Source organism: Protopterus annectens, chromosome 1.part1, assembly GCF_019279795.1.
Source record: "Protopterus annectens isolate FY-2018-M chromosome 1.part1, PAN1.0, whole genome shotgun sequence".
NCBI classification, from domain to species: Eukaryota; Metazoa; Chordata; order Ceratodontiformes; family Protopteridae; genus Protopterus; species Protopterus annectens.
In genome coordinates, this window is record NC_056726.1 from 113,707,834 (window position 1) to 113,714,934 (window position 7,101).

Genomic DNA, 7,101 nt, shown 5'->3' on the forward strand with positions numbered 1-7,101 from the left:
TCACCCAGTCTATGGTGGAGTAGTTGAAGTCACCAAGGATCAGGATGTTAGGAGGTACCTGAATGGAGTCAAGTAGATCCAGGTAAGTGGGTGTCCTGAGTCATGGAGGGGGGATCTATAGCTGGCTATAACTTGGATGGGTGTCTTGCCAACTGTCAGTTACACCTAGGGTAGTTCCAGTGTGTCATGCTGGCAAACCAGTCTGGAGGTGTTCCTGTCCTTAATGAAGATAGAGACTTCACCACCCTTAGTCTTCCCAACCTCATTTTAAGGTTGGAATGTGTGGAATGAGGTATAGCCTGGTAAGGCAGGGGTTCTCTCCGCAGCCCTGAGCCAAATTTCCACGACCGCACAGGCATCAGTATCTCCCAGTGGAAGGACAGCCTCCAATGAGTGCATTTTCAGGTCAAGGCTCCTAGTGTTAAGCAGCACGATCTTCAAATTGCTTTTTGACAGATCTTTCATGTTGGAAGATTTGTCTTTGGGACATTGCCTAAAAAGGACACAATGGGGGAGGCGACAGCCTTGGCAAGGATCTGGAAACTCAGTGATGACAGATGGAGGTCATCTCTGGCAAAGCATCAAGGCTTGTCAACCATGTCATCCCAGGCAGATACTGGATCCCCTTGGAATGACACCAGAAACTAAGCCAACTGTTGAAGTCAATTATTTTTGTTGGTATTGTGGTATCATTCTTGGTGAAAGTATGATTCTGCTTAGAGCTAGGGTCATTTCTGTGTGGAACAAATGCTCTGAGACCCCAATCATGTCTCTCTTCATATAGTCCAGGGAGTTATGTCTCAAGTCATTCACACAAACATGGACAATGACAGAGCTGTACTTGTACTTGTTGTGGAGAGACTTAAGTACTTGCGTGATGTGGCGGATTCTGGCACCAGACAGACAACTGACTGCGACTTTCTCCTTGTTGATCCTGTTCAGTGGGACATTAGTGTGTCTCACAATTGAATCACCAATGACTAGTATGTTTGGTTTATTGTTATGTCTTGCGGGCTGTGATGGTGTAGTGTTCTGCCTTATGGGCTGTGTTTGTGAAACACTGGTGTGTTGTCTGCTGTGTGTGATGTATTTGGTGCTGTGTGTGAAGTGTTTGTGAGTGTGTTTTGGAGGTCTTTGCTGTTTAGGTAAGTTTTTATTGAGGACCTCTGCATAAGTGTGTGTGTGTGTGTGTGTGTGTGTGTGTGTGTGTGTGTGTGTGTGTGTGTGTGTGTGTGTGTGTGTGTGTGTGTGCGTGTGTGTGTATGTATGTTGTGCTTGGCTATGTGATGTGCATGGCATGGTGTGGTGTTTGTGCTTGCAATCTCCTCTATGTCAGGAGTACTGACTGTGGCATGAGAGAGCATGGATTCCAGGTTGCTAATGTACATGCATTTCTTGCAAGTAGAAGAATTATGTGCTAGGAGAAGAGGGTTGTCAGTAAACATGAGGCAGTTGCTACACTGTCTCAGTATGCCCATGTCAACCAGGCTGGGAGGAGAAACTGATGGGAATTGTCCAAACATAGTGTTCTGAATGCTTTGGCGGACTTATGGAGAAAGGGTTTTGATAAGGATTTGTCCACAAGAGAGTAGACCAGAAGAGCCTTGTCAAATGTAAAGTAACTGGCATGAAGCACAAGTGCTAAAAACAAAACTAAGTTGCTAGAATAACAGATAAAGGTATTCTGTCAGAGTAGTACCTTGCAGGATGTGCAGTAGCAATTCCCACCCCAAACATGCCTCCAGCCCAGCGAAGGAAACAGCTGCATGAATATTCATTCGTGTGGCGAAAGAAATGTAATTAATACTGAGCATATGTTCAAACTATGTTGTGCCGAAACCAAACCAATGTTTATTTATGGCCATATAAGAAACAAATATCTAGACATTCAGTATAGTCCATAATTCAGGGTACAGTCCTCACTCAGTACCCTGAATTATGGATGTAAATAACTACTTAGGTTAGTCCGTTCAAATGCTGAATTTTTACTTATTGTCTTAATAACGAGTTATCTACAAACAAGAGTGGCTAACCACATTAAATATTCTACCAGAAAACACTGCATTGTAATACAAAGCAGAGATTAAAGAATACAAATGAAAGATGTATCCAAGGGTCAGCAGAGTATAGGATGTGGCAACTACTTGAATGGCTAGCTACATGAATCAGGAGAACATGGCACGCATTGTGATACGCTGAATAACATTACTGTGTGTTCTGGGGAAATAAGCGTATACATAAATCTAGTTTCATGCAATACAAAAGACCCTAAAGCACACTTCAAAAAAACAATCATGCCCAAAAAGCTTAATCTCAGTTACACATCTTTCAATGTGGACTGTCTGGGACATTACACTCCTCTGTGTCTGAGGATTTTTATTTTAGTGACAGTTAATCTGCTGGTAATGTATACATGACATGACATGCGAATTAGCATGACTCTCACTCTTCTTAGCTTTCCCCACCCATTTCACATGCCAGTCACTCCCGGCACACCCAAAGCTCTGTAGAACTAAGCCCGAGGTACTACTCTGATAGAATGCCCAGATAAATTTAATCAGGCTACTAACAAGCAGTAATAAATGCAGCAGAAGAAAACCACTTGAACACTTAAGAGCACACAGCAAAAATTAGATAATAAAGTACGAAGAACACAATTACAGTAAAAGCAGCTGAATAAAGTGTAATTTTTTTATGTTTCTTTAAGTGGAGAGGGAGGAAACAGAAGATAGTACAAGATTAAGAAACTAAGGGGGTAGACCTTCCCAAATGCTCTCTCTGTACTCAGTAGACTGAGCTGATGAGATGAGACAGGGAGGAGTGTCCAAAGTCAAAGAAGCAAAGGGGTAGTCCTACCCAAATGATCTCACTGCACTCAGATGAGTGATCAAATGAGATGGGACTAGGAGGAGTGTCCAAAATCAAATTAACAGCAGGGATGGCAATTCCAAAGCCACCGAGTTTAAGAGTACAACAACACTTGGGTAGGAGAGTCAGAAAAACAAACAGTGCAGATAACAAAGGGCACAAACAACAAAGCAAATATATAAATGCTGTAGAGTGCAAAACAAGTGCAAAAAAGTATACTTATTAGTTTGTATATCAGATGGTTATAGAATCTAACACAGCCAGGAAATTAACTCTGCTATATCAGCTCTGCACAAATTCAGAGAAATGTAAGTCTTTGTAATAGAAGTACTACCCAGAGAATACACCTCAGGCTATCAGATAAAACAGGAGAGTTAGCTAATAGCTAACACCTAATGTGGGCTGGCTCAAAAGAAATCAAAGTCAACCCCCACCTGAAACTAGCTACTGAACTACCCTGAGAAATAAACAGTGCAGACAACAAAGGACACAAATAACAAAGCAAATATATAAATGTTGCACAGTGCAAAACAAGTGCAAAAAAAGTATACTTATCACTTTGTATATCAGATGGTTATAGAATCCATCACAGACAGGAAATTAACTCTGCTATATCAGCTCTACACAAATTCTGAGAAATGTTAAGTCTTTACAGTCATTGAGTTATTTAGTGAATTTCTATATAAGAAGGTAGTAAAGAGAGAGGTCAGGCTTGGGTTATACTGAAAGTAAAAAAAAAAAAAAAACTTACAAGTTAAGTGGGTGGTCAGTATTGCAGAGCAAGGAAAAGGTCATCCTAGGACAGTGCAGGAGCAGAACCAGAGAGCCAGTTAATGGTTAGGTGTTCCTCGAGGAGCAGTTTGAATTTGAATGAGTTTTCAGTGTTAAGTATGTGTTTGGGAATCATACAGTCATACTTACTAATTTCACACTTGCATATCGCACTGTGTGGGCTCTGTCTTTCAGTCAGTTTGCTGTGCATCTTACCACACACTGGGGAGATTTCTAAAGCAATTACCTTTTACATGAAGGTGTTTGGAGGATCTCAGCAGGCAAAGTAGGAGATACCAACATAAAGGATCTTCCTGAATACTGTGGATCCAGAGACTGAAGGATCTGAAGAGGGCTACTTGGATTCAGAGGCTTAGGATCTGAGAGTACAGTGGAAATGGAGGGCTGACTCTGAGCCATTAGGTTGATCTGATCCTACAGAGGCCTAGGTACAGATGAGGTCAGACTGATAACCTTGGAGCCTTGGCAGGCAGCTCCGAAGAAGCTCTCGGATCCTTAGGGCACTTTTTCTTAGTGTCAGAGCCATGAGAAAGCTTACAGGGGGGGGGGGTTAGTCCCTAGAGAAACAACAGTAGCAGGCAACAATCCTTTCAAAATACATTTATTTCTTCTCTCCTGCAAGGCCCGAGGGTTAAATCCCTCACAAATGTAGCAAGGAGAGTCAAGAGGAGCTGATTCTAGGCAGCAGACACAACAATCATGGGCATCCGAGTGTGGAATCTTCCGCTCGCACTTGGAGACCTCTTAAATCCAGTAGGCTGATCCATTACAAAAAAAAAACACTAAAAAAGAACTAAGTAGTGCAACTACTAGGACTATAATACCTAAAATAGCTATAAAGAAACTCAAACTCCAACTATAACTATAACTATAAATAGAAACTTTTTTTTAAAGAGAAGGAAAAAGGCCTGAAGCTCAAGGAGGAAAGGGACAGCGAGGAGCCCTAACACATTAGACCACTAACAAGAGGGGAGAAAAACAGATAGAAACACAAAACTAAGTAAATAAGAACACCAAAAATATCCAAAAACTGACAGGAAAAATGTGAAACTTATCTGAGCTTGGAAATCATGTCTGGGCACATCAGTGGCAAACGAGATCTGAGGAGGTTGGGCAAGGTGTAGAGTATCGTGGGTAAGGGGAGGAGTATGAGCCTGGAAGTTCAACTCTGTGGGATGTGGCCGAACTGGATCCAAGACCCAGACTTGAAGCAGAATGAGGACATCATCAGATTGAGAATATAAATGCTTGCAAAGATATACAAGTATCTTAAGATAGTGCGTCTCCTTGCCAAAAGAAAAAAGCCACCTTTTGTGTATCCCTCTGTTAAAGGATTGGAATGAAAGTGAATAAATAAATTACATCAGTCATATATTTCAAGTTATTGGTGTCACACATCATACAGCTTGCCTATTCACCCCACTCCTAAAATATGGCTACCACCATCTGTGCATCCATCTGACAACCAGAATATAGTAACATATTTTAACTTGTTGATCACAGATATATATTCACAATATGCCTCCTTATCCCTTCCTCCGAAAGTTACTCACCTGTATTCACTTCTGATATGCGATCATCAGAAGAGAAGAAAAATGATCACAGTTATGTATTTTAGCCTGTTGCTCCTTATTAGTACTGCCCCTTCCCAAGCTATAGTGATGATGTGTGCATACCTGTGAGGTATGATTGCATGAAAAATTAAAACTAATAAGTACACTGTCATAGTCCCACAAAAGCCATAGTGACCTTCTGTGAACAGTATCTTTGAGGTTTAATTGTGTGGAAAATTTAGATAAATAATGATCACACTTTCCCCAGTCCCACACATTATAGTGACCTCAACGCACACCTCTGAGGTTTGACTGCAAGGAGAATTTAAGAATAACCGCACTGTTCCCAGCCCTCACCATCCATACACAAAGATATAGCAGCCTTCTTTGCACACTTCTGAGCAGGCTAGTTGTAGAACAGCTAGGTCCAGGGCAGAAGCCCTCAATAAGCCTCTGTCAAACTCCACTTCTACAACCAGAGTTGTGGACACTGCCATAATGTAGATGTTCTGTGATGCATTTTAGGACTTATTTTGAAAAATAATGACCTGTAGTGTATGGATCACTATAATTATGTCCTGAATTTGGGAAAAAAAAGTTATGTACTTACCATAACTTGGTATCTGTGTTATCCTATGTCATTATTCTTCACACAAGGGTCTTGGATCCAACAGTGGATCTGAGCCGACAACTTTAGCATAGACAGATCCAAGGATTAAGCTCCTTCTTCTCTCATAATCCCCTGCTACCCTCTAACCCTCATATTGAGTCTGCTAACAAGGCTAGTAATGCTACTCACAAAAAGTAGAAAGGAAAAGGAGTCCCCACAACACTCCAAATTCCTCAGAAGATCCAACAAGTAAGGAGGATGGCAGGAGGGAAATGTGAGGAATAATTACACAGGATAACAGAAGACAAGTTATGTTAAGTACATAACTCTTTATCAGATGTTATCCATGTCATTATCCCTCACAGAAGGGTTGGTGTCCCAGCAACTATACACCCTGGGAGGCCTCAAGGAAGGTTATGTCAAAGCATGGTGGAACCAAAGGAAGCCCTGTTCCTGGAAACTAAATCCAGCCTGTAATGAGATATAAAGATGTGAGGATTAGACCAAGTGCAGCAGCACAAATATCATCACTGGAGAGTTTCACCACGAATGCTGAGGAAGTAGCCATGGACCTAGTAGAATGAGTTCTAACCTCTCCTGGAACCTCAAGATGCTTGTTGGCATAGACTGTAGAAATACAGCTAGATATCCAATTAGATATAATCACCTTAGAAATGGGGAGGACATGTCTATTCGGGGAAAAAGCCACAAAAAGCTGATCTGATTTGCGAAACTCCTTAGTCCTATGTAGATAAAATTGTAATTGCCTGTGTACATCCAAAGTATATAGAATGTACTCTTCTTTATTGGAATAATTGGGAAAGAAAACTGGTAATTGAATATATTGGTTCAAATTGGATTCAGAGGCAACCTTGGGCAAAAAGGATGGATTTGTTCTAAAAGCCACTCTATCTTGTGAAAGACCATATACGGAAAAGCAATTGAAAGAGCTTGCAATTTGGACACTTTCTTAGTCGAAGTTATGGCTACCAGGAAGCCCGTTTTCCATGATAAGAATTTGAAATCGCACAAACTAGCAGGTTCAAATGGATTCTGAGTTAAGAGATTGCAGCACTAAGGTTAAATTCCAAGGAGACAAAGGATCCTTAACTTAGAAGGAAAACACCTTTCATGAAAGCTTTACAGAACCTGAAAGAAAACATAGGCTTGTTGTTTTCATGAAAATTAGAAATCGCCACTGACTGGAAATTAATAGTAGAGAAACATGCCTCTCCCTGAAAAAGTGCGGACAAGACGGCTGATAAAAAAAAGGGTTTT